Genomic DNA, 27,395 nt, shown 5'->3' with positions numbered 1-27,395 from the left:
GAGGTGGGGAGCCTCATCTAACTCAGAGATACCCTTATTTAAGGAAGAAATTTGATCAGTTTCAGCATATCCATTTTTTATTTGGGCCTATCTGGAAACTGTGATTTAGAATGTATATTTTAATTCATAGACACAAACAATAGACGAAATGACTAGGAGCTTGGCACGGTGGGTGGGGTGGGGGTGGAGAGGAGAATGGGGGATTATTGTTTAATGGGTACAGAGTTTCTGTTTGGGATGATGAAAAAGTTCTGGAAATGGATTGTAGTGATGGTTACACAACACTGTGAATATACTTAATGCCACTGAAACTGTATGCTTCAAAACGGTGAAAGTGGCAATTTTTACATTGTGTATATTTTATTGCAGTAAAAAAAAAAAAAATCAGTACTTTTTTTGTCAGAGTCAAAGATTTTATTTTCAAGTTCCTGCTTTGACACCGCAGCAAGTCAGGTAACTTCTTGGAACCTCAGTCTCTTTACCTGTAAAATGGGAATAACGATATTACCTGCCTCATAGACTTGTCATGAAGAGTCACTGAAGCAAAGCCCATAAGGTATTGGGGAGTATGTTGGGTTTTCCTTATGCCCATTAACGACGCTTGCAAAGTATGTTCTTCTTTTGTCTATTAATTTTTTTTTTTTGACTGCTTTGGGTTTTTGTTGCAGCTCTCAGGCTCTAAGAGCAGGTGGGCTCAGTAGTTGCTCAGTAGTTTGAGGGCTTAGTTGCCTCACGGCATATGGGATCCTAGTTCCCTGACCAGGGATAGAACTGTGTCCTCTGCGTTGGAAGGCGGATTCTTAACCACAGGGCCACCAGGGAAGTCCCTTGAAAAGCATGTTCTTATATCTTCAGCACAATGCCTGGCACAACTAATCCTCTGCATCACTGCTATTTTCACTCCTTCCACATCCTCTTTGAGGTAGCTGTAGCTACACATTAGAATCACCTGGAGAGTTTTGTACATCTCTAGTGCCTGAACAGCTAAATCAATTTCAGGAATAGAGCAGAAGCATCATTATTCCAAGTGATTCCAGTGTGGAACCAAGGCTGAGGAACTCTGTTCTAGCGTGGTTCACAAACTTTAGTGTGTATGGGAATCACCTGAAGGACTTGTCAAAACAATTTCTCGGTACTCTCCCCTTCTCCAAGTTTCAAGTTTAATAGATATATAACAGTCTCTCACTTTATTCATCTATCTGGTGGCCCTTTCCTTTTGTTTGGAGTCTACCCACTACTTAGCTTCTTGCAGACCCATCACTCAACTGAACAATAACACTTAAGAATTAACACTTCTCTTAACAATGCCAGTCACCTTCTTCAGGCCAATGGTCTCAATATTTGCCAACTGTGGCCTTAGACACAATTCACCATGTCTCAAAGTTCTCCTCCTTTGAACCCAGTAGTGTTGTCCTTATTTCTCTTTCCTTCTCCCTCTCCCTCTTGGAAGTAGGGATTCCCGTGTGGGACTCCCATGACCATGTTCTGGGTTTCCTATATTCATCCCTTAAAATGAGCACAGTCTTAGCAGTGAAATGGACATGGGTTTATATCTTGCAACCTGGGCATTCTCACCGAGTTTCATTTTCCTCATTGGTGAGTCTTGCATGATGAGAATAGTACTCCTATAAACGATAAACACCCAATGGTTACAGTGTTTTACCTTTAAGAGCATGGTAAAATCTTGACCTTGAGGAGAACTCCAGGAGTGGTGGGACTGACCTATAGGATGCAGAGGGCAGAGCCAGGGATATCAAAACCACAGTGTGGAGGAATAAAGCCAAGATTTACCAAAGAGCAAGGAAATGGGCCCAACCAAGGATTTTCCAGGATACCTGGGCAGACAGGGAGGTGAGAGATAGGCTCTGAGAAAAGAAACTGACTGAGAGATTCCCTGTGACCGCATTAACGTGTGAGCCTGCGTACAGGCACGTGCACAGGATGGGGTGGTTAATAGTGCTATCATGGGCTATGGAATGACCCCAGAAGACACCCGCAAGGGGATTTCGACCCCATCAGTGTGGAATTCAGTCCCTTTGGCAAGAAACAAAGTGATAAACCTGCTACAGTTTGCACCATTTATTATGGTCATGTGCAAAACATGACCACGGGGCGTTACTCAGAGCTCTTGTTACGACAAGACGAGGTCTCTGAGTGCTGTTTCCCATCGGTGATGTTATTCAGCAGGATGGCTCACATGTTGAAATCTGAGACTCCTTGGGTGAAGCACCCCTCTGCAGGCTGTACCAGATGTTGCTTGTGTAGCTCCCCAAGCCCAGAAAGATGAGTTAATCCTTGAAGGAAATGATTCTGAACTTGCCTCAGACTCAGAGGCTTTGATCCAACAGGCCATGGCAATAAAACACTCAGCTATCAGAGAGCTGTGGGTGGTAGTCCCATCTCTGAGAGGGGAACAGGGCCACTGGCCGCCAGCTGCATTCCGGAAGGCCTCCAGATGAGAGAGCCAGGAGCAGAGGCCTCACTCAGTGTGATGTCGTGAAAATCCTGGACTTTAAACACATGTAGTCATAAACGAAAACTTCCTTACCCTTTACAGACCCCACTGGAGTATCACGCTCTCCAAGATGCTTCTCGGGAATGTTCCAGGCCTCACTGACCCCACTCACTTTCCTTTACCCTCATGCTCCATAGCACACAGCCTACCCCTTCATGCTTCTCCAAATACAGTCTTCTGCCTTCAGTTAAGCGGTAAGTTCCTAGAGGTCCTAAACTAAGTCTAGTTTGTATTTCTTTGCATCTCTGAATGTCTAGCATTCTAAGAGCCTTGTGGTTGTTGTTTCATCCTTAGGATCCAGCATAGTACCTGGCACACAGCATATGCTCAGTAAGTGTTTATTAAATGCTTATGAAATGAATGGAATTGTTGGTTGATAGCAAAGCTGAGCTGGCATGACAAAACAAATAAGAGAAGGTGTTACAGGTACCTCTTGTTTTGTTTGCCCAGCACCTCACCCGCCTTCTTCCAGAAGTTTCCTCATTCTTCACCCATCTTTGTGGTTCCATAGGAGCTGCCATGTTGTTTGATGGCTCTCTGGAGTTTGTCTGACTTAACACTACTTCACTGAGTCCTTCTAGGGGGGTTTTCACCTTGGAACCAGAGGGAATGTTAAGCTAATCTCTTTTAGGTGTCCGAAGCTATGTAGCTATACTGGTACATTTAAGAGCTATGGAGCCCCATGTTTTTCACCACCTGGAGAAAGGTGATGGCTAGCTAAAGGAAACATGTAAGTAAGAACATGAAGGAATGGAGGTACAGAGACAAGAATGAATGAAAACCCTGATGGTCTTGGAGTTCTGTGTTTCAGTGTTGGCTGTGTCCCAGGCATATGCCTCTTCGGGTTTCACAGGTGTCACATTAACCCTCATAACAGCCCCTTCTTTTGCTTCAATGAGTTTGAGTTAGTTCTCTGTCATTTGTAACCATACAAGTCCCAACTAATACAGAAGCTCCTGTTCTGTAGTAGAGATAAAGACTCCATCAAAAAATGAATAAAATATTATGCCACATTATGAAGTTTTGAAAACAGGAATATTTCAGAATCTCCCATCCTCATTTGTGATTTTTAATAAATCCCTCTGATATCCCACCCAGAGCTTGCCCAGTTCTGAACAGAGGGAAGGCACAGGGAAGCTACAGTTTCTAGTAGGTTGATTCTTTATTTTTCATTTTTGATGACTTTTTAAAAAGTTTATTTTTGGCTGAGCTGGGTCTTCATTACTGTGAAGGCTTTTCCTTAGTTGCAGCGAGTGGGAGCTATTCCCTAGTTGTTGTGTGCAGGCTTCTCATTTCAGTCGCTTCTCATTGAGAACCATGGGCCTTAGGGTGGGGCAGCGGGCTTCAGTCATTGCGGTTCCTGGCCTCGACAGCACAGGCTCAATAGTTGTGGCTCACGGGCTTAGTTGCTCCGAAGCATGTGGGATCTTCCTAGATCAGGGATCGAACCCACGTCTCCTGCACTGGCAGGTGGACTCTTTTTTTTTTTTCCTTTCTTAAATTATGAAAGTATGAGAACATGTTTACAGGAGACTTGGAAAACATAGGACAAAGCTACATAGTTTCATTGTATATTACAATTATTTTTTTATTAAGATTTTTAGTTCGTTTCAATATCAAATTCTCAAAAATTAAACTGTACAGAAAAGTAGAAGGATATAGTAGACCTGAAAAGCAGCATGAATCAATTCAACATAAATAAGATTTATATGGGTTTCACACAAGAGATGACTTTTTATCTATGTGTGCATCTGCACTTGCTGAGAATCAGATGCTTGGGGCTGCAGGGCCAAGTGCCTGTAGAATAGTGGGCTCTGAATGGCAGTCAAGAACTAGACATGAAAGGATGCTCTTCATGAACAGGGGTGATGGGAAAGAGCCTTTGAGCAGCTCCATATGAGACAAGATGCTGCTAGAGACTTACTAGTACCCACATCGTCTGAGCTTCAAATCCAGGTAAATGGCCCAGTGCATAAGCGGGAACTTATGGCAACAATGGGAGAAGCTTATTTGATGTTGGGTCCCTAGCACTATGGCTCTGGTGACCCTATATGTAGAGCTAATCTTTAGCATCAAACCCTTCTCTAGACACACTGGTCTACTTATTGCCACCCAAATAGGCCATGTGGATCTTATCCTTGGCACATCTGCTCACAAAATTCCTGGCGCCCGATAGCTCTCCTTCCCTTACTTCACTGCTTTCTGTTCACGTTAAACTCATCCTCCAAGGTCCAGCTATCTTATTTTCTACAGAAATGACTTAATTCTAATCAGTCACATCTGGCATTTCATCATTTATTCTAAGAATGGTAAATATGTGCAGTATAACCTCATGCATACGCCTCATTCCAGGAAAACATCACCAAATTGTATGGGTGCTCTCTTTCTCCAAGACTGTCAAGAACCTTAGAATTCTTCTTCACGTAGTGCTTGAGGCAGCTGCTGAAGGCTCACAGCAAGTGACACGAGACCTAGTTGCTCTCTCTGTTCCATTCCCTCATACTGTTATTTGAAGTTTCTAACTGTGCTTGTCTTCTATCACCACCTGGGCTATTAAGTCCTTTGGGACAGGACCAGTAATAGTAATAGTAACAAGAATCTTAATAACAATAATAATATCCACAATCATGATAACAAAAACAACAATAATAGTAGCCACAAATACTTTTTAAACACTTATAGGCGCCGACACCCTACTAACTGTTTTACACACGCAGTCAGCCCTCTGTATCCGGGCTCTGCATCTGCAGATTCAAACAGCCTTGGATTTCAAACTGGTTGGCTGAATCTGCATGGATGTAGAACCTTGTGCGGAGTGCTGACTGTACTACCCATTTATATAAGGGGCTTGAGCATCTGCAGATTTGGGTATCTGTTGAAGGTGAGTGGGTGGTGGAACCAATTCCACATGAATACCAAGGGACAACTGTATTCTCTAGTTTAACACTCAACACAATTCTGTAGATGAGGGATTAGTGTTATCTCTGTTTTATAGACAGGGATTCTGAGTTTCTTATTTATTTTATAAGTTGATTTTTTAAATAAAACTTGTAAATGTTTTAGGTGTATGGCATGGTGATTTGATAAACATATGTAGTGAAATGATTACTGCATTTAAGCTAATTAACATATCTTTTCTCATAGTTACCTTTTTTGGTTATTGTTAGTGAGAGCACCTTAAATCTACTGTCTTAGCAGATTTCCAATAATCATTATGGCATTCTCAACTACAACCCGAACATTAGATCTCTAGACTACATAACTGCAACATTGTACCTTTGACCAACATCTCCCCACTTCCCTCACCTTCCCTCCCCTGTTAACCATCATTCTATTCTTAACTCCCATGTATTCAACTACTTCAGATTCCACATATAAGTGAGATAATGCAGTTTTTTTCTGTCTGGCTTATTTCAGTTAGCATAATGTCTTTCAGGCTCATTCACATTGTTGCAAACGGCAAGATTTCCTCCTCTTTTTTTTTTTAAAGCTGGATAATATTTCATTGTATACATTGGGTTGACCAATATATGGAAAACCCAAATAAACTTTTTGGTCAACCCAATATATACACTATAATTTCTCAAGCCTCTCATCTGTCAATCAACACTTAGATTGTTGCCACATTTTGAGACGAAAGATGATAAGTAACTTGTCCAAATGTACATAACTGGAATGTGGCAGAACTGGAATTTAACCTCCAAGCCTTTACTCTTACCCAACATGGTATATCATCTTGAATCTTCCAAGAACCAGAAAGTCATGTACATCATAAGTATTTGCTAAATATAGGGTTGTTGTCGTTTTTTTTAAAATAAAACAGTTCAGTTTAGTCACTCAGTTGTGTCCAACTCTTTGGGACCCCATGGACTGCAGCACACCAGGTTTCCCTGTCCATCACCAACTCCTGGAGCCTACTCAAACTCATGTCCATCGCATCGGTGATGCCATCCAAACATCTCATCCTCTGTCGTAATAAAACAATGAGGTTCTTCAAAAGAGAGAGTGAAATTGAATTGAAAATAAAAGAAGCAATTTCTCCTCCCAAAGAGTTGGAGCATTCTTGAAAGGGGTTTCTTGCCCAATGTCCTTGGCTGAGGGTGATGCCATTTCGCATTCCACAAACAAACACACTTTATGGAAACAGGAATACGAAGGATCAGCTCTGGGGAGGAGATGGACACTCACTCGGGTGAAGAAGCAGCTCTGAGAGCTTGGGAGCCTCCTGGTGGATCTTCATGGTGGCTCTGCCACCTCCCAGCCTCTGGCACCTTCTGAGACTGTAACCTCATTTGTAGAAAGATTCATTTGAACTCAATGAGCACTTTTCTGAAGTCTTCTCTGAAATATTAGCCCTACAAGAAATTCATACATAAAGTGATTCTTGTTGTCAGATGATATTGAGAAACTGCATTTCCCCTTGGGAGACACACAATCCATGTTCAATGATCTGAGATGACCAGCCAGAAAGAACCTGCTTATCTAGTATTTAATTAATGTTAATTTTTTTTAATTTTAATTTTTTTTTGGCCATGGGATCTTAATTCCCCAACCAAGGATTGAACCCATACCTCCTGCATTGAAAGCACAGAGTCATAACCACTGGACCACCAGGGAAGTTCATAATTAATGTTTACTTAACCCAGTGTTTCCTAACCCATTTTGGTTTCACATAATAACTGCTAATATTTCTCAGAACTAATACCTACATTTAGGTAAAAACAATTGGCTAAATATTTTCTAAAGAGCCTTCCTAAAACCCTCTATGTCTAGAAATAATAATATAACTTGACTATAAACTGCCCTTCAGTGAATTAAAGGTAGAAGCATAGTTTCAAAATTTTGAGATTTCTTTGTCAGCAAAGTTTTCAGGGTGTTAAGATAACATGCTCAGGTTTAGCCCTTCACCCTGCCCTGTGAGTTTCTGGAAGTGGACGATAGGGGGCACTAGTAGACCGCAGTAATGGTCACCCCTCCACAAACAGCAGGAAAGAGGAACCATAGTTGTAGCAACCAGAGCTGTTCCTTTTCCAGGGCAGTGGAAAGCTACTGAGAGTCAACTCCTCTCCCTTTTGGGTCTCTCTCCTTCTCCTCTGGAGAAAAAATTGGGATTGAATCAGGATAGATAACATTGTACAGTTGCCCTTTACCTTTCTATGTACAAAATCATATAAAGCAACTCTTTCCAACTGCTTGTGGTTGGTTGTGTTCACTCTGGGGCTTTGTGTTGGTTCTGTTCACTTTGGGGTTGTGTTCACATTGGTCCATGGAAGTTCTTAGTGGACTAAATGTAGAGCCTATGAGTTGAAAAAGGAATTCTTTCTTTAATCAATTCTCTCATTAAAAAAAAAATTGTACAGGTGAAGAAAAGAACAAATTTCACAAAGATATAAAAAGTTCTTTGCAATTAATATTTTTCTCTAATCTTTGGGTGCAAGGCTTATACAGTAAGCCTTTTCAATGATGTGGCTATAAGAGACTTGGAGGCAAATGGGATATACATAACTCAACTTTTTCTCACTTATCCCCTCTTTTGTCCTCATTTTCCTATGAAGGAGGACAAAGCGGGCAGGCTTCCCTGTCCAAGTCAAACACAAGAGATTGGAGTGACTGGTTCTAAGTTGATATTTTCATTTTCCCAACATCTTCCCTCACTGTTAACTCCCACCTCGGCCCCAGGCTGCCTCTATACAGAACCCACCCCTTAGGAAAAAAACTTTCCATGGGTTACACAACTTTTTCTTCAAGAAAAGCATGAATAAGATTCAGGAGTGTAGCCCACAGAAACTAACAAAAGACAGAGAAATCAATTTCCGCAGATAGAAATTCTCTACATCCTGGCTCAGACGAACTTTGAGCTTGGAGAGTCTTCAGCCTTCACCCGACTTCATCTGGCTGTGTGCACAAGGGACCCGAGTGCCCAGGCCATACAGGGAGGTGTGCCAGCCCGGCCGCCGGAGCTTCCTCCGCCCTCAAGCTGGACCCCAGGCCCCAGCCCTTAGGTCCCAGGCACTCATCTCTGCAGGCAGTATGGTGCACAATCAAGAAACAGCTACATTCCTCCCTGATTCTCCCCACGTGTATGCATGCTAAGTTACTTCAGTCATGTCCCACTCTTTGGGACCCCAAGGACTGTAGCCCACCAGGCTCCTCTGCCCATGGGATTCTCCAGGCAAGAATACTGGAGCACGGCTTCCCTGGTGGCTGAGAGGCAAAGAATCCACCTGCCAACGCAGGAGATACATGTTCAATCCCTGATCCAGGAGGATCCCACATGCCTTGGAGCAGTTAAGCCCGTATGCCACAACTACTGAGCCTGTGCTCTACAGTCTTTGAGCCACAACTACTGAGCCTGTGAGCTGCAGCTACTGAGCCTGTGCGCCCTAGAGCCTGTGCTCCACATAAGAGAAGCCACTGCAATGAGAAGCCCATGTACCGCAACCAAAGAGTAGACCCCACTTGCCACAACTAAAGAAAGCTTGCATACAGCAACCAAGACCCAGCACAGCTAAAAATAAATACACACATAAATAATTAAAACAAAAAAGAATACTGGAGTGGGTTGTCGTTTCCTCTTCCAGGAGATCTTTCTGACCCAGGGATCAAATCCAAGTCTCTTATGTCTCCTGCATTGGCAGGTGGATTCTTTACCATGCTTACCATCTGAGAAGCCCTGATTCTCCACCCTATATGGAGCACCTTGCTTTCGACCATCCCATTCTTGTCCCAGTGAGGACAGTGGAGACAATGGAACATGGAGGGTGATGCTGGGCCAGGGGGCAAAGGTCAAGTTATGTGCCTGATGTTTTGATCCATCTTTACCACTGGCCTCTCTCAGACAGGAAGACTGGGAAACTTGAAATTAGGCAGTTGAAGCTACTCAGAAAGTTTTCAGAGCCTTAGAATTCTAGGAAGTCCAAATCATAGTCCCAAAAGAGGGAAAGATTCATGAGTAAAGGATGAAATGACAAACACAACATGGTAAAGCAAACATACTCCAATAATAATCAATTTTTAAAAAGGATGAAATGAGTGAAAAGGATCATCCTTTAAAAAGGTTGAAATAAATTGAACACCTCCCCTTTTATTGGACACATTTTTTTTCTTTAGAATTTTATTATATTTGTTTTTTGGCTGTCTTGGGTCTTTGTTGCTGCACAGGCTTTTCTCTAGTTGTGGAGGCGTTGTTGCTACTTTCTAGTTACGGAGCACGGGCTTCTCATTGCTGTGGCTTCTCTTGTGGAGCAGGGGCTCTAGGGCACGTGGGCTTCAGAAGTTTTGTGGCATGTGGGCTCTGGAGCATAGGCTCAATAGTTGTGGCACACAGGCTTAGCTGCTCCGTGGCATGTGGGATCTTCCCGGATCAGGACTGAACCCACGTCTCCTGCTTTGGCAGGTGGGTTTTTACCTCTGAACCACCAGGGAAACTCTATATTTTTCTTCAATCCCACAGTCACTCTCAGAGTTAGGCATATTATAATCTCCTTTTATAAAGGGAGGGAGGGGATCTGAGTGGTTAAGGAAATGGGCCCGAATCACTGAATAAATGAACTCAGTTTTGAACTCAGGTCTGTGTTCAGAGCTCAGAACCATTACACCATTACTTTCTGTTCTCAGCTCCTGTTTGCTGCTATAATAACATTCAATTCATATCCTCTAAATGTGAAAGATTTTTTTTCTATACTTTCTTCAAGTGTGCAGAGATAATTATATTCGACAATGACATTTGTGTCCACCTTTCATAGTCATTGGAGCAAGCAAGTTCCCTAACTTGACCCTGCACCCCAGATGCAATGGGAGCCCCTGCCTTGCCCTCGGGGAACTTGGATAATGGCTACAACATTCCAGTGAGCAGCAGCTCCTCCAGTCCTGCTTCCAAACTGCTTCTGTTAAAAGAATTGTCAATTCAAAACAAATGTGCTGTCATGAAGTCTCACTCCTATACCAGACGCTCAGCTCTGGGTCCCTTTTAAGGTGAGTCTGAAATATCAAATTGCCAACATTCACTGGATCATGGAGAAAGGGAGGGAGTTCCAGAAAACATCTACTTTTGCTTCATTGACTATGCTAAAGACTTTGACTGTGTGGATCACAACAAACTGTGGAAAATTCTTAAAGAGATGGGAATACTGACCATCTTACCTTTCTCCTGAAAAACCTGTATGCAGGTCAAGAAGCACCAGTTAGAATTGGACATGGAACTGGTTCAAAGTTGGGAAAGGAGTAAGTCAAGGCTGTATACTGTCACCCTGCTTATTTAACTTATATGCAGAGTGCATCATGTGAAATGTCAGGCTGGATGAATCACAAACTGGATTCAAGATTGCCGGGTGAAATATCAACAACCTCAGGTATGTAGATGATACCACTCTAATGGCAGAAAGTGAAGAGGGACTCAAAGAGCCTCTTAATGAGGGTGAAAGTGGAGAATGAAAAAGATGGCTTGAAACTCAACATTAAAAAGAATGAGATCATGTCATTTGGTCCCATCACTTCATGGCAAATAGATAAAAAGTGAAAGTAGTGACAGATTTTATTTTCTCGTTTTCCAAAAGCACTGCAAATGGTGACTGCAACCATGAAATTAAAAGATGCTTGCTCCTTGGAAGGAAAGCTATGACAAATCTAGACAGTGTATTAGAAAGCAGAAACATCACTTTGCTGACAAACATTCATACAGTCAAAGCTATATTTCTTCCAGTAGTCATATACAGACGTGAGAGTTGGACCATAAAGAAGGCTGAGCACTGAAGAATTGATGCTTTCAAATTGTGGTGCTGGAGAAGACTCTTGAGAGTCCCTTGGACTGCAAGGAGGTCAATTCTAAAGGAAATCAACCCTGAACATTCATTGGAAGGACTGATGCTGGAGATAAAGCTCCAATACTTTGGCCACCTGAGGCGAAGAGCTGACTCACTGGAAAAGACCCTGATGCTGGGAGAGACTGAAGGCAAAAGGAGAAGCGTGTGGCAGAGGATGAGATGGTTAGATAGCCTCACTTACTCAATGGACATGAATCTGAGCAAACTCTGGGAGACAGTGGAGGACGGAGGAGCCTGGCGTGCTAAGGTCCATGAGGTTGCAAAGAGTCAGACACAACTGAGTGCCTCAACAGCAGCAACAGAAACAACTGAAATATCACTCAGAATCAGGCCCTGTTATCCAGACTGCAGCCAGGATGGATTGAGGCTTTTCTTCTGCTACCATTCCTGGGCTGAGCTCTGATCAAATCCTTTCTTTAAAGTACAGTCCAGGGTTAACATTTTATGGGATCAAATACTTGGCCTATTCACATCTGAGCTGTCAGTGACCAGAAAACAAAATTTCTTACTTGGGGAATTTGGGCACCCTTTTTGATTTTTTACCAAAAAATAATTTTTTTTTTTAAATTTTGTGTTATAGAAAAATCTAGTCTGGGGATTCCTTTGCAAAAGATGTATGTGTCCACTATATTTAACATGGATAACCAACAAGGTCCTACCATAGAGCATATGGAACTCTGTTCAATGTTATGTAGCAGCCTGGATAGGAGTGAAGGTTTGGGGGAGAATGGACACATGTATATGTATGGCTTCATCCCTTTGCTGTTCACCCAAAAGTATTATAGCATTATTAATCAGCTATACACCAATACAAAGTAATAAGTTCAAAAGAAGAAAATGTATATGTGTCAGGCATCTAGAAAAAGAGAACATGTAGCAATATAACAACTTGCATTTAAGAGCCAGTGAAGGCTTTCAGAAAATGTATGGAATTTGGAAGTAAAAAACCTGAGTGTGAATCCTATCACAGCCTCTTATTGCTTAATCTCTCTGGGCTTGCATTTTTTTCTCTGTGGAATGCAAGTAATAATGCCTACATACATAATACATAGTTCATACATAACTGTTGAAAAGATTCCTATAAAGTACTTCATAAAATTTAAAAAGATACTATTATTGGTATTGCCGCAGCACTAAACAGCCTGCCTGTGATTTGAGAGGATAACGTTCAGTCTTGCTCCCTTGGGGCACACTTTTATTCTGGGTGTTTACTGTCTGCCAGGCCTTACATGTGGAGAAGGAAATGGCAACCCACTTCAGTATTCTTGCCTGGAGAATCCTGTGGACAGACGAGCCTGGTGGGCTGCCATCTATGGGGTCGCACAGAGTCGGACACAACTGAAGCGACTTAGCAGCAGTAGCAACAGGCTTTACATGTTTTCAGGTTCACAGACTCTAGCTCATTCCTACAACAATCCTAGATGGTTGATGCTGTCTTTAGCGTCTACATTTTATTTATTTTAATTTATTTATTTGGCTGCACTAGGTCTTTGTTGCGGCATGTGGGATCTAATTCCTCAACCAGGGATTGAACCCAGGCCCCCTGCATTGGCAGTTTGGAGTCTTAGCCCCTGGACCACCAGAGAAGTCCCTAGCATCTACATTTTGTAGCTGAGGCCAAAAAGTGAAGCAAAATCTCTGTAGCTATGAGCTAATAAGTGATTGAGCCTAGGCAGTCTATTCCAGAATCTATTCTTTTAAGCACTGTATCAGTAAAGTCTCACTTTGGAGGTAAGTAATAGAAACTCAAAATAACACTGGCTTGGGCCTTCCCTGGTAATCCAGTGGCTAAGATTCTGTACTCCCAATATAGGGGGTCCAGTTTCGATCCCTGGTCAGGGAATTAGATCCCACATGCCGCAACTAAGATCCAATGCAGCCAAATAAATAAATTAAAATATTTTTTAAAAATAACACTGGCTTAAACTAGATCAAAGCATATTTCTCTTTTATGTGAAAGTCCAGAGGTTGACAGTTTGAGACTAAAGCAGAAATTCAGCTCCATACAGTGCTCAGGACTCCTAACATGTTGTCTCATTCTCAGCATCTGAAACAGAGGCTAGAGCTTCAGTTTTTATAATCCATCTGCTTTCCAAGCAGCAGGATGGAGGAAGGCATAGGATAGAAAAAGGATAAAACACATGCCAGTTGTTGATTGTGGACTGTTCCTGGGTGTGGCTATACAACATTTCTGCTAATATCTCATTGAACATAATAGCAAGAGGGCTGGGAAATACAGTCATTATTCTAGATGGCTTTGTGACCCATGGAAACCAGAGGGTTTGATTACTGAAAAAAGGGGAGAGGCAGTCAAGGGCTAGTGGATGTATGGAGGAACAGTGGCAGATAAAGTTGGAGAGGTGGGAAGGGGCTGGGTGATGAGGCCCTACAGCTCACCACTCAGCTCACCAGTCTTTGGGTTCATCTCCCATTTGGGCATGTACCAAGGGAAGGCAGGGATGTCCCTTGAAAACCACCACTTGTGGCCATTGACTGGCCCTCAGAAGCTTTGTAATAGGCACTCCCAGAATACAGTGCAATTGTTCCCCTTGGTGGTGGACTTGGGACTGGTTCCAGTCTCAGTCTCATTAGCTCATTGGGTTAGAATGGGGATAGGTGGCTTCTGATTCATGTTTCCAGAAAGTCCAGAAAGAGGAGGTGGGGTAGGAGGACCCCAGGACAGACTACACAGCCACTAAATGGCCTTTGGCTGGCATCTCTGAATCTCTAGAGAGAGCCTGGATGCCACATGCTGGAAAGTGACTTCACTGTTTCCAAAGATCTTTCCCATATGCTATTTCTTTTGGAACACATAATATCATGGTGATAGGGGTTGCTCTGCTCCCTATTTTTCCAAGGAGGAATAGAAAGTCAGAATCTTATGTGATATTCAGTAGGATGAGGGGAGGTCTTAGAATCTGCTTTTTTTTTTTTTTTTCATAAGAGTGCCAGGGGTTTCTTGCATGTGTGATCAGTCATGTCTGACTCTTTGTAACCCCATGGACTGTAGCCCACCAGGCTCTTCTGTCCATGGGATTTTCCAGGCAAGAATACTGGAGTGGATTGCCATTTCCTGCTTCAGGGGATTTTCCTGACCTGGGGATCAAACCTGTGTCTGATCAAACCTGCCAATCTGCATTGGCAGGCAGATTCTTTACCACTGTGCCACCCACTAAGGTGATTCTTAGGTTGAAATAACTCTGAGAAACTGGTCACATTTTGGGAGGGTGCAGATGAATCAGGAGACCATAAGCTCCATGACGACTTTCAGGTATGTCTTTTGTCATTACCACAGCATCTCCACCTGTCACATTGCAGGTACTCAATAAAAATTTGATGAAAGGATGAATGAAGACAAATTTAGGTATCCAGCCTCTTGGATTGGAGAAAGCAATGGCACCCCACTCCAGTACTCTTGTCTTGAAAATCCCATGGGCGGAGGAGCCTGGTAGGCTGCAGTCCATGGGGTCGCAAAGAGTCGGGCATGACTGAGCGACTTCACTTTCACTTTTCACCTTCATGCATTGGAGGAGGAAATGGCAACCCACTCCAGTGTTCTTGCCTGGAGAATCCCAGGGATGGGGGAGCCTGGTGGGCTGCCATCTATGGGGTCGCACAGAGTCGGACATGACTGAAGCGACTTAGCAGCAGCAGCAGCAGCCTCTTGGATACTACTGTTGGGACCAGCCCAACAATGAACCGACCTGAGGGAGTGGTGCAACAATTGGTGTAAGGGCCTTAGACTTAAGAAAAGACGAGGTTATGCTCTTGTCACTTCAGATGATGGACAACAAAATTGTATACCAGGAAGACATGTTAAAGAAAGGAAAGAAGAGGACATGGTTCAACATCAATCCTCCTGGAGAGCCGCCAGTGATGGGGATAACAAGACTGACAATCAGCAACTGCCCCAAACCGGCTCCAAGGACCAGCAAAGCCAAACTGCCCACTTGGGGTCAATTGGAGAAATTTGACCATTGAAGGGGAAAAATTGGTCAAAGAACAGGGACAGCCTTTAACCTCAGCTACCTTGTTCTTGGCTATGTTACCTGTGGTAACTACCACGGTTGGTGCCAATCATACTTATTGGGCATATGTGCCCAATCCTCCCCTCAGTTCAGTTCAGTTCAGTCGCTCAGTCGTGTCCAACTCTTCGCGATCCCATGAATCGCAGCACGCCAGGCCTCCCTGTCCATCACCAACACCCAGAGTTCACTCAGACTCACATCCATTGAGTCAGTGATGCCATCCAGCCATCTCATCCTCTGTCGTCCCCTTCTCCTCCTGCCCTCAATCCCTCCCAGCATCAGAGTCTTTTCCAATGAGTCAACTTTTCGCATGAGGTGGCCAAAGTACTGGAGTTTCAGCTTTAGCATCATTCCCTCCAAAGAAATCCCAGGGCTGATCTTCAGAATGGACTGGTTGGATCTCCTTGCAGTCCAAGGGACTCTCAAGAGTCTTCTCCAACACCACAGTTCAAAAGCATCAATTCTTCGGCGCTCAGCCTTCTTCACAGTCCAACTCTCACATCCATACACGACCACAGGAAAAACCATAGCCTTGACTAGACGAACCTTTGTTGGCAAAGTAATGTCTCTGCTTTTGAATATGCTATCTAGGTTGGTCATAACTTTCCTATTAAGATCAATTATGTGGGAGGATTCTTCTGTTCCAGTTTTCATAAATGGCCCTTCTTGGTTACCTGGACCTTTTGACCCGAGCCTTCCTTTAAAACCAGAAGAAGAGGGCTGACAACTTTCAAATGTTATTGTTAATTATACTGTGGGAACAGATCTTACCCCTATATGTATGAGAGTGGAAACTCATTGTCTTAAAAGAGGATTACAAAGTTGGCTATCTATAGTTATAGAACCTTAAGTGATCAAAATTAATTTTTTTCTTATTAGAAGCATTTTCCTTATATATCACAGGAGAAAATACTTCTATGTTTCTGCCCCATCTACCTAACTGTATTATTTCTATAAAATCAGGAATAGAAAGTTGGATACAATGGAAATTATGTTAAGCTAATACTGGACATATTATGGCCAATACTTCTGATGGAGAAATTATTGATTGGAGTCCCAAAGGAGATCCTCTGGATAAAAATAATAATTTGGATTTGTCTATATTGTTAAACAATACTTTAGACTCCATGAATAACATTGTTAATAGTTCTATATATTGGCATGGAGGGAGTTTCTCCCCTCCCTTACCTCAATTACCTTATTTGCCTTTACATTCAGAATTATGGAAAATATCAGCTGCCTTCCAACTCATAACAGCATGGAAGGGACAATTTAATTCAACAGTATCCGGTCATTCCTTACCTTTTGATAAATATTCAACCCATTGGATTAAAGCATGTGTTTGTTTACCTTTCATATTTTTGATAGGACCTACTTTTATAATGCCTCTTCTGGGTTATTCACTTGTCAAAATTGTTCCTTTTACACTTGTATCAATTCTTCTCTCCAATTTAAGAATGACTTTCTCATCACCCCCAGGTGAAGGGCTGGGAGCAGTAAAAAGTACATTGTAGAAAAACATCTTGAAAACAAGAGGTTGAAGTACTGATATGACTGATGGAAAACCATTAGTGACTGTTCTCGTAACCAGAGCCTTGAGGGGATTGCTGAGAAAGGTTGTCACTAGCTGAAGAGCTAAACAGAGTCATGAAAGGCCTGAAGGTTTGACATTGAGGACTGTGCATTGTATATCTTTATCCTCAATCTGAGATTGTAAAAAACAGATATCTCTAGAGCATGTACAAGGAAATAGATGTTAGCAATAAAAAGCAGGCAAGGATTAGGATCTGAGCCTTTGCCTGCAAGCAGCATCAGCTCCCTGATCCCCACCTTATTTCTGAGTCTTATTTTTCCTTATTCTTTTGTGGCACCGTTCCCTCAGGTTGGTTCATTGTTGGACTGGCCCCAACATACTACTTCTCCTAGTGCCCTGGAATAAATCTAGAATGAGCTCATATTTTTCTATGCTTAGTGCTGACAAGGTAGGAAATAACTACTATTAAAATCTCCATTTAGGACTTCCCTGTGGTCCAGTGGATAGGAAGCCTCCTGCCAATGAAGAGGACATAGGTTCAATCCCTAGTCTGGGAAGATCCCACATGGCGTGGGGCAATTATGCCTGTGTGCCATAGCTACTGAGCCCATGCTCTCTAGAGCTTGTGCTCTGCAACAGGAGAGTAACTCCTGCTCACCACAACTAGAGAAAGCCCATGCACAGCAATGAAGACTCAGTGCAGCCAAACAAAAACAAAAAAACCAAACAAAACCCCTCAAACCCTCTATTTAGAAGCAGTAACTGAAGTTAAATGACTTGCCTAAGATTATAAAGATAGGAAGGAAGCACTAGAACTAGCATTCAAATTCAGGCTCTTAAATATCATGCTCTTTTGTTTCTGTCATAGAGAATAACTACTCCATGTCAGGAAATTTCCCATAGCGCAAATCATTCCCCATGAAACAGAAAGTCTATTCTATAGATATTTAACATAACAGTTAACCTGATACACAGATATGAGTCCTGTCATTTGACACCAATGTTATAGAAAAGTTCCACTCCACTTCATAGCCTATTTGCTTGTATTGAAGTGCCAAACTAGATTGCTGGAGAGCACTGTATATTGACCTTGAATGTTGACTTTACTAGTGAGCACACATCTGTTTTTGTTAATGGGGATGAGGGCAATCAGAGCGAGCTGTCAGAAGCAGACATTCCTGACGTGGAATTCTCTTCCAGTCTGTGAAGTGTTATCTATCATCCCTTGGGCTGGAGAGCAGGTTGTCAGTTTAGACAGCGGCCTGTTGGACCCAGAAGCTTCTGGACTCTTCTGTTCTTTCAAAAGAGGCCTTGTTTCTTCAGGGCCTTCAGCTGAAGTTGAATCTTAAAGGAGATGTGAGATTTTTGTGGAGTGACTACTTCAAAAGGACCCCAAGCAGGCTTGGAACAGTAACAACAGCTCTGTGGGAGTCCTATCTAAACACTCCTTTCTTTTCCAGCAACAGATTCCAAGTACAGGAGCTGACCTCTTTTCTGATCTGCCTTCTCAGGGTCACGTCCCCCCCACAGCTCTCCTTTGCCCACTTTTGTATCCACTGCCCCAGCTCTAGCTTGTGTGGGGGAGGGGAGGTTGTCCACATTGGGAATGATTTCCTTCCTTGACTGACATTCCTTTACAGACCATGTGACACACACATTGCTCAGCGTTGCCTTGTAACGTGTTGGGCATTAGCAGCCTTCATGTGTTTCCTTGCAAGTTCCCCATTTGTCTTCTATGCAGGGTGGTTGGCCCTTATACTGACTGACCTCTATAAGACAGGCATGTAGGTCAGTTAGCAGGTTTTGTGGGGACTTGGCTTTGTCACTCAGCTACCTTACCTGAAGTGTTAGTCACAAGTCCAGCTCTTTGTGATCCCATGGACTGTAGCCTGCCAGGCTCCTCCGTCCATGGAATTCTCCAGGCAAGAATACTTGAGTGGGTAGCCATTCCCTTCTTCATGGGATCTTCTCAACCCAGGTCTCCTGCATTGCAGGCAGATACTTTACCGTCTGAGTTACCAGGAGAGCCCTTACCTGAAAGAAGAGTTGATGACAGGACTGTATGCTCCTCGGAGGCAAGCGATTGTGACTGGGTTTGGGATCCACTCCACCACTCCAAGCGATGAGAACAGTTGTTGATTCGTCAACTGACTAAAACTGTATCCCCTGACATTTTAGTAAAGTGAAGCTTTTTCAAAGAGCAGTGTATGAAAAAACAATAGAGCTTCGAGGTGTGAATCCAGAGAGTCTTGACAGTAAGTCTGCTAATGAGGTGGTATTCATAGTCTGATTTTATATTTCTTTTCTAACTCAATAAAAATGTGATTTTTTTCTCGGTTACAAAAGAAATATGATGACTTACGGTTCAATAATTCCATATGCAATTTCTTAGACTTTTGACATTTATATCCTGCTGTGAATAGTTATACTGCTTATCATCTGAGATATCTGCTCATTTCACTGGGAGAAGCTTTTTATTATTATTATTTTTTAAAGCCAGAATTTTTATCCCCTGACTAATCGTTGAAATCCTTAAGAGGAACTGGATGTTGCAACAGCTGCTTGCTTGGGTTTAGGCGTTGCTCTTTCATGGAATCCGTGCCTGAATCTGAGGTATAAAATTTTTAGGTGCCTCATTTGACCAGCCCCTGTAGTATTTTGTCTTTTAGCTTTAGCACTCCAATTATACTTTCTCTTTCGCTTGGTCGGGTAACCACACTTGCCATGGGTCTACTTCTGAAGGTGGTAGGCCTTGGAGCCACAGCAGCCGAGACCAAAGAGTGGGAGAAGCATTTTGAAATACATGTTACCTCTGGTCATCCCAGCCATGTCCCGTCACCTCTCTATCCCCCACACACCACCTATAAGTTTCCCAAATTATAACTTGGTCAAATCAAAGGAACTAGAGGTTTGCGTCTTGGGCAAACAACAGGTGGTTAAAGATATGAGCCGGAGGGGACCTGCACCCACTCTGATGCCCTTGAGGTAGCGGGACTTGAATAAGATACGTCTAAGTGTGAGAATTGTACATGACCTTCAAGGTCGTGGGAACCCAGATGGACTTAGCTCTTCCTGGAGCTTCCCCTGTCTAAGCTTGCAGGGCAATGAGCCATCAACACCGAATCTCTTATCTTTACACTGCAGAGGTCCAGATTCTCCACCACCCTGGAAGTTGGAAAGATACCTGGTATTGAGCTTCCTGACAATTTTGTCCTTTGGGGCACTCAGATTGGATTTAATTTAATGTAGAAAAATAAGGAAATACTACCATATGCACTCTGAGTGTGGTGTAGGAATTTTTAACTATGAATAATACATGAAAGAAAAAGTCAACCTCAATTTCAAACAAATTAAAATTTAAATGAAATTTTTTTCTGCCCTGTTAAATTAGTGCTGTGCTTAGTTGCTCAGTCATGTCCGTCATGTCCAATTCTTTGTGACTCATGGACTGTAGCCCACCAGCCTCCTCTGTCCATGGGATTCTGTAGGTAAGAATACTGGAGTGGGTTGCCATGCTCTCCTCCAGGGGATCTTCCCAACCCAGGGATCAAACCCAGGTCTCCCACATTGCAGGCGGATCCTTTACCATCTGAGCCACCAGGGAAGCCCTGGTGGATGTTAGATTAGTAAAGAGATTTTTAAAAGCTCGTACTTGATAGTAAGTGAAGGTACAGTGAAATGGGTACCCTTGTCTACTTTCATTAGATATATAAATTGATGCAATCCTTGGTCTCATAATTTGGTAATTATTAAAGAGGCTTAGGGACTTCCCTGGTAGTCCAGTTGTTAGGACTCTCTTCTTTCACTGCAGAGGGCACAGGTTTGATCCCTGGTTGAGGAACTAAGATCCTGCATGCTGCATAGCTAAAAAAAAAAAAAAAGTACTTATTAAGAGTCTTAAATTTTGACCCAGTAATTCTTTTTCCACCAATTTATTATAATTAAGTAATCAGAAATGTGGATAAGTATTTATGCACAGAGATATTCATGGTGGTGTTTTAGCTGTAATAAATGTGATGTAATGAATTAGGTAACAATGTGTCTCTAAGAGCAAGAAAATGGTTAAATAAATGATGACACATCAAGATTTAATATTGAAGTAGTCATTTTCAATTAAATTCAATTCATTTTAGTTGCTCAGTTGTGTCCGACTCTTTGCGACCCCATGACCTGCAGCACGCCAGTCCTCCCTGTCCATCACCAACTCCCGGAGTCCACCCAAATCCATGTCCATTGAGTCGGTGATGCCATCCAACCATCTCATCCACAGTCATCCCCTTCTCCTCCTGCCCTCAATCTTTCCCAGCATCAGGGTCTTTTCAAATGAGTCAGCTCTTCGCATCAGGTGGCCAAAGTATTGGAGTTTCAGCTTCAACATCAGTCCTTCCAATGAACACCCAGGACAGATCTCCTTTAGGATGGACTGGATGGATCTCCTTGCAGTCCAAGGGCCTCTCAAGAGTCTTCTCCAACACCACAGTTCAAAAGCATCAATTCTTCTGCACTCAGCTTTCTTTATAGTCCAACTCTCACATCCATACATGACCACTGGAAAAACCATAGCCTTGACTAGATGGACCTTTGCTTTTCAATATGCTATCTAGGTTGGTCATAATTTTCCTTCCAAGGAGTAAGCATCTTTTAATTTCATGGCTGCAGTCACTATCTGCAGTGATTTTGGAGCCCCCCAAAATAAAGTCAGCCACTGTTTCCACTGTTTCCCCATCTATTTGCCATGAAGTGATGGGACCAGATGCCATGATCTTATTTTTCTGAATGTTGAATTTTAAGCCAACTTTTTCACTCTCCTCTTCTATGTTCATCAAGAGTCTCTTTGTAATCTTAACATTTTCAAGACAAGCAAACACATAAGCACATATCCTGGAAGGAGATATATCAGAATGTTAACAGTGGGACTGCAGGTAATTTTCTCTTCTTTCTGCTGTATATTTTCCAGATTATCTATAATTAGCTTGTATTACCATGGTAGAATATATTATTCTTTCTAACCACTACCCACCCACCCCCTGTCCATTGTCAGGTGTTTACTGTGCCTCCTGTGGGGAGATTTTATGTCTTCATCTCACTGGATTTGGTTCAGTCATGTGACATGCTTTGCCCAGTGAAATGTGGGTAAACACAGCATTTAGCATGTTGGAGCAGAAGGTTTATGACTCATCTTGAGTTCTGGCCAATGCTCTTGCTCTTTCGTAGACATGACCTATGTAGAAGCTGTTCTTTCAGCCTGGGTCCTGAAATCAGAAGACAGAGCAGAGCCCAGGGTGTAAGATAACAGAAATATATATTTGATCCCAGTTCCTAGCCCATAGCTCCTAAAACCCTTGAAATTCTCTTAGTGATAAAAGCACTGGTGGGAGTATCTTTTGCTCTAAAATTTGGTCTCTGACCCAGGTTCCTGACACAGAGCTTCTAAATCCCTTGGAATTTCCTGGGTGATAACAATGTCTTTTGTTCTAATTCGGTGACTCCTGGTGGGTAGGAGGCTGATCACCAGAAAAATCAAGAAATGATTAGAAGCTTGGAATTTTCAATGCTTACCCCCATCCTCCAGAGAAGAAAGTGGCCTGGAAATGGAGTTAATGATTGGTTATGCCTATGTGATGAAACCTCCACAAAAATCCCAAAAGTACAGGGTTTGGAGAGCTTCTGGGTTGGTAAGCACATGGAGGTGCTGGGAGAGAGGTGCCTAAAGAAGGTACTGAAGCTCCTCACCCCTTCCCCATACCTTTGCCCTATTTATCTCTTCCACCAGGATGTTCACCTGTATCCTTTATCATATCCTTTTATAATAAACAGATAAATAGTAAGGGAACTCCTTTCCTGAGTTCTGTAAGTTGCTCTAACAAATTAATCAAGCACGTGGAGGGAGTGGTAGAAACACTTGCTCTATGGATGATTGGTCAGCAGCCAGATGGGGACTTCTAACTAGCATCTGAAAGGGTGAGGAAGAGGGGTTGTCTTGTGGGACTGAGCCCTTAACTTATACAATCTGACACTATTTCCACGGAGACAGCGTCAGAACTGAGTTGAATTGTGGGACATCCAGCTGGTGTCATAGACTTGTTTGGTGCGGGAACACCCTCATCCCCACATCTGGTGTCAAAAGTGTGAGAGTAAATAGGAGACACACAGGAGGAGGACTGAGTCTTTCTTACCCACAGGGCCTGGTGAAAGTCACAGCCTAGCTCAGCCTCCAGATAGCATGAGGAAGAAATAAATCTCAGGGACTTGTAATAAGTTCCTGAGATTTACTTACTACGAAAATTCTTTTTTTTTACTTTCAAAGACATACATAAAGATAAGGCAACCTGTGACTCTTAAGTCACCAAATTCTAAGTCTTTCCCATAAAAGATACTGCTTTCTTCTTATTCCCATACCATCTTTCTTCCTCCTTTGCTTTCAATGGCAAGGTGTACCAGGGTTGTCATGTCCTTGGACCTGAGAAGAAGTAAAAAAGGAGCTCATCTCTTCCTCAGTAAGAAACATGTTAGGACTTCCCTGGTGGCTCTGCTGCTGCTGCTGCTAAGTCGCTTCAGTCGTGTCCAACTTTGTGCAACCCCATAGATGGCAGCCCACCAGCCTCCCCCATCCCTGGGATTCTCCATGTAAGAACACCGGAGTGGTTTGCCATTTCTTTCTCCAATGTATGAAAGTGAAAAGTGAAAGTGAAGTCACTCAGTTGTGTCTGACTCTTCCCGACCCCATGGACTGTAGCCTATCAGGCTCCTCTGTCCATGGGATTTTCCAGGCAAGAGTACTGGAGTGGGGTGCCATTTCCTTCTCCCTCTGGTGGCTCAGTAGTAAAGAATCTGCCTGCCAAGGCAGGAGACACAGGTTCAATCCCTGATCTGGGAAGATCCCATACGCCAAGGAGCAGCTAAACCCATGTGCCACAACTATTGAGCTTGTGCTGTAGAGCCTGAGAGCTGCAAATACTGAAGCCAACATGCCCTAGAGGCCATGCTCTGCAAGAGAAGCCCCACACTGAGAAGCCCGAGCACCACAACTAGAGAGCAGTCCCAGCTCACTGCAACTCGAGAAAAGCCTGTGCAGCAACAAAGACCCAAAACAGCCAAAAATAAATAAACAAAATTATTTTTTTTAAAAGAAGAAGTACTTCAGCCTTGGTAGAGAGAGAGAATGGCATGATTTAGAAATCACCAACCAGCACTGAATTCTCATCATTCCAAATTAAAATAGAATTATTTCACCCAAAACCCAGCCAGTGATGTTCATAAACCACACATATAGGGGTTGATCATTTGTACACAGTATACTCAGTTATTCAAAGAAAATGTGGCTTTCTCAGTTTCCTACAAATGATTCAACCTTCCTTATGAGCCCAGTCTGCTGAGTCACAAGGAATTTATGTTTAAGTATCTCAACATCCCCTCCCTGTCTTCTCCCAGATTACCTGGAAGTAACAAGGGTTTGCTTGTTGTCACTGTGGAGGTAGGCACGTGGAGATTCTGATCCCAAGTGGCTCCTTGGCTCTTCATTGACTTTGAAGAGTGATTTCCCCTTGAACCTTTACTCCTCGCTCTACTAGCAACCTTCTGCAGACACCTGGGGCTAGAATACCCCAGGCCTGCTGTTTCTCAGTTCATCAGGGCCTGGGGTCTTCTTAATTAGTCTCTTCTCAGCTTTCTGAGGTTGTGTATTTCTTTGAAGAACAGCTGGGATTTCCATTTGATTCCAGCTCAGGTGGTCTGCTTTTTAGTTCCACTTTGGTCACCTTCTGCTGAGCTGGCCAGCAGCACCACTGACTACTTTCTGTGTCTTTCACTGGCCCTGGAGGGGAGCAGGCACACTTCTGGATGATCTCCGTGCCAGATGGGAGCTGGGGACAGCTGGGCTTAGCCATGTGGCAGCCCAGATTGGTAGAGGGGGAACTCTGCTTCATTCCAGCTGCTGTCCTTGTGCAGAAGAGAAGGATGTGAGCTAGACTTCCTGCCCTTGGCCTTGGGTGAAGGTCATGGAAGAAAGTGGGCCATTGACCAAGGATCAGAAGTGAGGGCTCACTGGACTCCTCAAACTGAAGCAGGGTTCTCTTCTGTTTCTCCAAGAACCATGCTCAGGCCATGTCTGGGAACATATTTCCCATCTGTTTTTCATTCCTCCAGCACAGAATGTGGGAGGCCAGAATCACACAACATTCCCTTCTCACTCCCCAGATGCCTCTGAACTCCCTTGAATTTTTTGTTCCCATCCATGCTGAATTACTTGAACGGCTCCCAGCACACACCATACTATTTCATACTTCTGAGCCTTTACCCGTGCTGTTCTCTCTTCACAGGTTGCCCCTTCTAACACCCACTTCTACTCAGACCCCAAGACACTGCACAGGACTCTTCCCCCAAGCTGCTCGCTTGCCTCATGGCAATTTGCATGATGAGCTTCTTCAGAGAGATCTGCTGTGTGTGTTTTCATCACAAGACTCTGGGGTGCTGAAGGGAAGATTTCTTTTTAATAATTGAGGCTTCTTTTTAAATATTTATTTTGACTGTACCTGGTATTAGTTGTGGCAGGCTAGATCCAGTTCCTTGACCAGGGATCAAACTCAAACTCCCTGCACTGGGAGTGCAGAGTCTTAGCCACTCAACCACCAGGGAAGGCCCTCATCTGAAACATTTTTATTTTCCCGAGGCACAGAAAAAATGCTCAGTAGATGTTGGTTTAAAAATTTAAACCTCTGGTTTAAAAAATTAAATCTCTCTCTCTACAGAGTGACATGGTATCTCTCTGTATTTCTTACAACTGCATGTGAATCTACAATTATTGCAAAATAAAAAGATTTAGTTAAAAAAATAATCAACTTTAATGTAGAGCATCGGTTATTCTCAAAAGCTCCCTAGTTACCCCCTGGGAGGAAATCAGAGTCTGAAGGAAGTCCAAGGGCTTCATGAGGTTGCTATTTCCAAGTGTGTGTGGGGGGGACTCTATGAACTACTAGTAATTGAGTGCCCTGTATCCCACTTGCCCTCAGAACTATCAAGTTCTGAAGGGCTTCGAGTTGAGGGACTAGCATCTACTAGAACACACAAATGATAATGCCTATTATAAAAGGGATCTTTTCAGGCAGATTGATTAGGAAAAGTGGTTTCCTCTAGGCTTTGTAGGCAGATAGTGTCTGTGTGAGGAAGAAAATATGGGATCTTCTCCTCCGGGTGCCGGCACCTACACAAACAGACCGAAAGAGGCATAAAGGCCAGTTTCAGCACCACCCTGCCCCTCAGCCTTGCACATGTGTTTAAGGCCTCACCTGAATACAGCCCTGGCCTGAGTATTCACCGTCTCACTTCAAAGGCCTGACAGTTATGGTTCCATCCACTTGGGGTGTTTGCTTATGTTGAAACATTACTTGTGTGTGTAGCAAAAACTTATTGTTAATTTTTAAAAATGAGTCAAGGTAAGTAAAGAGTTACTGTGCAGTTCATTCATTATGAAAATTAGTTCATTTTCCACAAAAATCTTCTGCTTGGAGTTTGTTCCTAGTGAAAGTCATCTATGTGGGGATTCTTTTTTCCCTGCAGGGTGAAAATGAGGATGCCCCTTTATATGTGGCCCTCCAGGACTTTGTTAATCAGGCAGGAGATGAGTTTTCAGTAAGATTAAAATCTGCTGCCTGAAGTGGGGGGTGCAATCATGGCCTGTCAAAATCCCTTCTTATATGTCTATACGTGTTTGTTTTTCAGTCATTAAGTCACGTCTGACTCTTTACGACCTCATGGACTGCAGAACGTCAGGCTTCCATGCCCTTAATTATCTCCTGGAAATTGCTCAAACTCATGTCCATTGTGTTGGTGATGCCATCCAACCATCTCATCTTCTGCTGCCCCCTTCTCCTCCTGCCCTCAATCTTTCCCAGCATCAGGGTTTTTTCTAATGAGTCAGCTCTTTGCATCAAGTGGCCAAAGTATTGGAACTTCAGCTTCAACATCAGTCCTTCCAGTGAATATTCAGGATTCATTTCCTTTAGGATTGACTTGCTGTCCAAGGGACTCTCACGAGTCTTCTCCAGCACCACAAAATGTATTGGTGTCTACTTTGTCTTTGACTTCTTTTTCATGAGGCTGTGAGCTCCTTGTGTGTTCTTCACACCTGCGTGCTGTCACACCAAGGTGGCACAGACACTCACTTGACCAGCGACATGCAGCAGAAAGTAAAGCATGGTTTCCTGGGGAAGCCTCCACACAGAGAGTCTAGAGAATATGTCAGTACCTGGGCTTCCACAGTGGCTCAGTGGTAAAGAATGTGCCTGCAACGCAGGAGATGTGGGTTAAGTGAAAAAGTCCTTGTACAACTTTTACCATAATGCCTGGTTAATAGCCATGAGTAGTGGTGTAGCAGCGGGGCTTCCTAGGTGGCGCTAGTGGTAAAGAATTCACCTGCCAGTGCAGGAGACAGAGACTTGGGGTTCAATCCCTGGGTTGGGAAGATGCCCTGGAGGAGGGCATGGCAACCCACTCCACTA

General features: G+C 43.2%; 1 long non-coding RNA gene across 2 annotated transcripts; it reads right to left on the bottom strand.

Annotated features, from left to right (window-relative positions):
• Nucleotides 1-21,911: 21,911 nt before the first annotated feature.
• Nucleotides 21,912-24,630, bottom strand: LOC123333240. Of its 2 annotated transcripts, XR_006550466.2 has the most exons (3): nt 24,336-24,630; nt 23,299-23,359; nt 21,912-22,151 (listed from the first exon to the last, which is right to left on the bottom strand). It is a non-coding gene; the product is annotated as an uncharacterized LOC123333240 (long non-coding RNA). The 2 variants fall into 2 exon arrangements; XR_006550465.2 differs by lacking the exon at nt 23,299-23,359.
• Nucleotides 24,631-27,395: the final 2,765 nt, after the last annotated feature.

Source organism: Bubalus bubalis, chromosome 4 (genome assembly GCF_019923935.1).
Source record: "Bubalus bubalis isolate 160015118507 breed Murrah chromosome 4, NDDB_SH_1, whole genome shotgun sequence".
In the NCBI taxonomy this organism is placed as follows: domain Eukaryota; kingdom Metazoa; phylum Chordata; class Mammalia; order Artiodactyla; family Bovidae; genus Bubalus; species Bubalus bubalis.
The sequence above is the reverse complement of the archived record's forward strand: the minus strand, read 5'-3'. Positions and strand labels throughout refer to the sequence as shown.